The 6382-nt window shown below is 40.7% G+C and overlaps 1 long non-coding RNA gene across 1 annotated transcript in view; it reads right to left on the reverse strand.

Annotated features, from left to right (window-relative positions):
* LOC130291702 (uncharacterized) overlaps positions 1–6382 on the reverse strand; it is a 59855-nt gene that overhangs the window by 38808 nt on the left and 14665 nt on the right. The gene's annotated exons all lie outside the window — the stretch shown is intronic.

The following is a 6382-nucleotide window of genomic DNA, read 5'->3' on the forward strand; positions in this document are numbered from 1 at the left end:
CATAATGCCTGAGGCTCCAGACATGATGGGAGTTGTAGTTTTGCAACAGCTGGAGAGCAACTTGAAGCAAGGTGATTGGTGGAGGTCCCAGCATTCAGACCCCACCAGAAAAAATGGACTGCTTATTCTTAAATGTCAGGGTGTATTTTTGGTCCCAGTCCAAACCCCCATAAAAAAGTAGCAAATTTAAGCCAGGTCAGACCTGGCTTACAAAACGTGCTGTAGCATTTAAAAAAAAGGTGCACAAAAAGTCGCAAACTGCAACTTTTTGTACAACTTTTTGTGAAGATCCGCACCCCGGCCATCTGCCCGCATCTACCTCCCACTGGCTAGCTGGTAGAACTACAACTCCTAGCATGTCCTCACTGTAAGAGCATGCTGGGAGTTTAGTCTTCCAACAGCTAGCTGGCAGGTGGGAGATGCGGGTGGGGGCGTGGCTTTGTTTTTCTACTTGAGGATTGGGGGGGGGGGGCTGACCTCAGTGTACAGAGTCCTGCTTGTCCTCAGTGTACAGAGCCTCGGTTGTCCTCAGTGTACAGAGCCCTGCTTGTCCTCAGTGTACAGAGCCCTGCTTGTCCTCAGTGTACAGAGCCTTGTTTGTCCTCAGTCTACAGAGCCCTGCTTGTCCTCAGTCTACAGAGCCCTGCTTGTCCTCAGTCTACAGAGCCCTGCTTGTCCTCAGTCTACAGAGCCCTGCTTGTCCTCAGTCTACAGAGCCCCGCTTGTCCTCAGTCTACAGAGCCCCGCTTGTCCTCAGTCTACAGAGCCCCGCTTGTCCTCAGTGTACAGAAGACTGCTTGTCTTCTACAGTGACTGCACCTAATGTGGGGAACTATACTGCACCTAATGTGGCGGAACTATACTGCACCTAATATGGGGACTGTACTGAACCTAATGTGGGGGGGGGGGCTGTACTGCACCTAATGTGGGGGGAACTGTACTGCACCTAATGTGGGGGAACTATACTGCACCTAATGTGGGGGAACTATACTGCACCTAATGTGGGGAAACTGTACTGCACCTAATGTGGGGAAACTGTACTGCACCTAACGTGGGGAGCTATACTGCACCTAATGTGGGTGAACTATACTGCACCTAATGTGGGGGGAACTATACTGCACCTAATGTGGGGGGGAACTATACTGCACCTAATGTGGGGGGAACTAATATGCTTTAAAATACATGATTTTACCTTTTATGAACAAGAAAATGACGACGTGCTGGTATAATGACGCAACACTATGGGGCTGGTATGTAATATTTTCCAGGGCTGGTTTTCCCACCCAGTCCGGCCCTGGTGTTAAGGCAGCTCTGTGGGATGCCAGAAACTGTTTACTATTCAAGCACAAGATTTTATCTGTGAATGATGCTTTATCTATTTGTATTAGTAATATGTACCAGTACCTTTTATTGGACAGGAAATACTATCCTTTATGAGCTAGAAAATGATATTTTAATGAATGGAACGCCATTTTGTAAAGCAACCAAATGAACATTTTAAGTGTAATATGAGTGTATTTATGTAAACATTTACTACTATTTATGTGACTTTTATTATGAAAAATGTGTTTTTATTGTAAAAACAATGTCTTTTACGATCATATGCACTTTTATGAATTTTTAAATAAAGATACCCCTCAGGGGTAGCCAAATAAAAAAAAAAAAAAGGGGGCTTGCGATAGACCACATCCTCGTGCACAGTGTTTTGTGTGAATACTTGCACTTGGGTGACTTAACCCCTTAAGGACCGGGGTTTTTTCCGTTTTTGCATTTTCGTTTTTTGCTCCTTGCCTTTAAAAAATCATAACTCTTTCAATTTTGCAAATAAAAATCCATATGATGGCTTATTTTTTGCGCCACCAATTCTACTTTGTAATGACGTCAGTCATTTTGCCCCAAAATCTACGGTGAAATGGGAAAAAAAATCATTGTGCGACAAAATTGAAAAAAAAAACGCTGTTTTGTAACTTTTGGGGGCTTCCGTTTCTACGTAGAACATTTTTCGGTAAAAATGATACCTGATATTTATTCTGTAGGTCCATACGATTAAAATGATCCCCTACTTATATAGGTTTGATTTTGTCGGACTTCTGGTAAAAATCATAACTACATGCAGGAAAATTAATACGTTTAAAATTGTCATCTTCTGACCCCTATAACTTTTTTATTTTTCCGTGTATGGGGCGGTATGAGGTCTCATTTTTTGCGCCGTGATCTGAAGTTTTTAACGGTACCATTTTTGCATTGATAGGACTTATTGATCGCTTTTTATTCATTTTTAAATGATATAAAAAGTGACCAAAAATGCATTATTTTGGACTTTGGAATTTTTTTGCGCGCACGCCATTGACCGAGTGGTTTAATTAATGATATATTTTTATAATTCGGACATTTCCGCATGCGGTGATACCATATATGTTTATTTTTATTTACACTGTGTTTTTTTTTTTTTTATTGGAAAAGGGGGGTGATTCAAATTTTTAATAGGGGAGGGGTTAAATGATCTTTATTCACTTTTTCTTCACTTTTTTTTTTGCAGTGTTATAGGTCCCAATGGGACCTATAACACTGCACACACTGATCTCCATCATTGATCACTGGTTTCTCATAAGAAACCAGTGATCAACGATTCTGCCGCATGACTGCTCATGCCTGGATCTCAGGCACTGAGCAGTCATTCGGCAATCGGACAGCGAGGAGGCAGGAAGGGGCCCTCCCGCTGTCCTGTCAGCTGTTCGGGATGCCGCGATTAGCCGCGGCTATCCCGAACAGCCCGACTGAGCTAGCCGTCAACTTTCACTTTTAGCCGGCTCAGCTCTGAGCGCGCGGCTAAAGGGTTAATAGCGCGCGGCGTCCCGGCTTCACTATGACGCCGGGCCCACCGTGATATGACACGGGGTTACTGTGTAACCCCACGTTATATCAGGAGAGCAGGACCAAGGGCGTACCTGTACGCCCTTGGTCCTTAAGGGGTTAAATGGGTACTCTCATTAAAAAAAAAAAAATTATTAAAAAGATTTTGCTAAATAAAAAATGTTTCTAATATATTTTCATAAAAAAAAAAATGTTTTACATGTATATTTTCACTTTGAAAACCTGGCCACTAGGTGTCACCCTAAGTGGCTCAGGTTGAGTTTTCCTTGCTGAATTTCAGCATGCATGGACCAACGCTGGCCGGGCGTGCCCCAGTGTGATCCGGAATGCGCGCTCACAGCTTCCTATACAGCAGATAGAGAGCTCAGCGCGAAATTGAAATATCCCCGAACGCCCGCCCCCCCCCCCCCCCCCCACCTTACAGCTCCCGCGCATGCGAGCAGCAGGGTATCTTGGAGACACAGCAGAGAGCGGAGGACAGCACACGTGGGAGAAGTTTACAGCAGTGGGGGAGCTTCATATTCAGGTAATGGAGTAAATGTATTTTGGTGTATATATGTATGTATGGATGCATATATGTATGTATGGGTATATATGTATGTATGGGTGTATATATGTATGTATGGGTATATATGTATGTATGGGTGTATATATGTATGTATGGGTATATATATGGGTGTATATATGTATGTATGGTGTGACGATCCGTCTTGGGGATTAGCTCTGGGATCGTCCTGGACCACGCCACAGGATGCGTTTCTTCTCAATAAACCAGCAAACAAACGCTTATAATGCAAATCTGGCACCTTGCCAGTTTTATTAGACAGGTTGCAGGTAAAGAAATAAACAAAAAGCAGGAACAAAACAAAATCCTAGACCGTCTGGTCACTGACTAAACAGATCAGCTTGTCCTGACTAACAACCGCTGAGCTTCCCTCAGCCGGTTAAACATATGTCCCCTGCAACCTTCTACTCACAATTCATGTCACTTTCTTTGAGCCACTCATAGCTCGGGCTGTGTACTCCTCAGCAGGCTCTGTCTCTTCCCTACAGCCCACATGCTGTCTCCTAGGAAGAGCCCACATTAGACTTAGTCTCCATCTCATATACACCTCCCTTCCCTCCTGCCTCATTACTTAAGAAGCAGGTGAGAGCTTCTGCAGGGTGAGCCAAGGAAATACACCCTTTCCTTGCCACACTGCCACAATGGGTGTATATATATATTTATGTGTGTGTGTATATATGTATGGGTGTATATATGAATGGGTGTATATATGTATGTATGGGTGTATATATGTATATATGTATGGGTATATATGTATGGGTATACAGTATATGTATGGGTATATATGTATAGGTATATATGCATGGGTATATATGTATATGTGTATGGGTATATATGTATATGTGTATGGGTATATATGTATATGTGTATGGGTGTGTACGGGTATATATGTATATGTGTATGGGTGTATATGGGTATGGGTGTATGGGTATATATGTGTTTGGGTATATATGTGTATGGGTATATATATGTATATGTGTATGGGTATATATGTATATATGTATGGGTGTATATATATGTATGGGTGTATATATGTATGTATGGGTGTGTATATATATATATATATATATATATATATATATATATGCGTGTAATTATGTATGGGTATACAGTATATGTATGGGTGTAGATATGTATGGGTATACAGTATATGTATGGGTATATATGTATAGGTGTATGGGTATATATGCATGGGTATATATGTATATGTGTATGGGTATATATGTGTATGGGTATATATGTGTATATGTGTATGGGTATATATATGTATGAGTGTGTATGGGTGTATATATGTATGTATGGGTGTATATTTATATATATATATATATATATATATATACACTCCCATACATACATATATACACCCATACATACATATACACCCATACATACATATACACCCATTCATATATATACCCATACATATATACATATATACCCATACATATACTGTATACCCATACATATATACCCATACATACCTACACCTATACATATACTGTATACCCATACATAATTACACCAATACATATTAATATATATATATATATATATATTAATATGTATGGGTGTAATTATGTATGGGTATACAGTATATGTATGGGTGTAGGTATGTATGGGTATATATGTATGGGTATACAGTTTATGTATGGGTATAGATGTATGTGTATATGTATGGGTATATATGTATATGGGTATGGGTATATTTGTAAATGTTTATGGGTGTATATGTATATGTGTATGGGTATATATGTATATGTATTTGGGTATATATGTGTATGGGTATATATGTGTATGTGTATGGGTATATATGTATATGTATGGGGGCGTGGCCTAGCGCTGAGAGAGAATAGTCGCATGTTGTGTTAGCTCCTCTATGGTTTCTCACATAAAGCAACAAAAAGCTACTTCTCCGGGATAATTTTGGGTCCAAACCTCTCACAATCCTTTGGGACATCAGTGAGAAGCTCTCCAGTAAATTTGTTTTGATTTACCAGACTTATTGTGGATAAAAAGTTTTGGCCTAGCAGACTCCATACCTCCTGCCTGTGAGGAAAAGTCCTGTCATCCAACTACAGAGGGGAATCACCTGACAGGACACTACAGAGCGGAGCCTCCATCTTTCCTCACAAGACTCTACAGAGCGGAGCCTCCATCTTCCCTCACAAGACACTACAGAGCGGAGCCTCCATCTTCTTTCACAAGACACGTCTCCATCTCATCCCTGCTGAGATTCTGGTGAGTCCTGCTCTATACAAGCTGACAGAAAACACTGATAACAGTCCTGTGCTCAGCCCCGCCGCCATCTTCCCTCCCCTGTCATCACCTCAGAGCTCCTGAGGAGAATACAGCCTGAACAGTAGTGTTGCTCGCGAATATTCGGAATACGAATTTTATTCGCGAATATCGCATATTCGCGAATATTCGCGAATATAGCACTATATATTCGTAATTACGAATATTCTTTTTTTTTTTTTTTTTTCACAGTACACATCACAGTGATCACCCCTTTCTTCTTCCAGCTTGTGTGGTGTAAAGTAGGCTCAAATACTACTGTGAGAGACTGGCGAGCGAATTTTCGCATATGCGAAAATTACCATAAGCGAAAATTTACATATGTTAATTTTCGCATATGCGAATTTTCGCTTATGGTAATTTTTCCTATGCTAATTTTCGCACATGCTAATTTTCGCGTATGCGAAAATAAAACGCGACTATTATGAATATGCGAATTTAGCGAATATATGACGAATATTCGTCCATATATTCGCGAAATATCGCAAATTCGAATATGACATATGCCGCTCAATACTACTGAACAGCTGAGAGCAGAGTATATACTGCTGTATACAGTGCCCTAAGACTACAGATATACAAATAATTAAAGAGTACAATACAGAGTACTGAGTACAATACAGAGTACAGAGCTCCTGAGGAGAATAC

This window comes from Hyla sarda, chromosome 9 (genome assembly GCF_029499605.1).
Source record: "Hyla sarda isolate aHylSar1 chromosome 9, aHylSar1.hap1, whole genome shotgun sequence".
Classification (NCBI taxonomy): Eukaryota; Metazoa; Chordata; class Amphibia; order Anura; family Hylidae; genus Hyla; species Hyla sarda.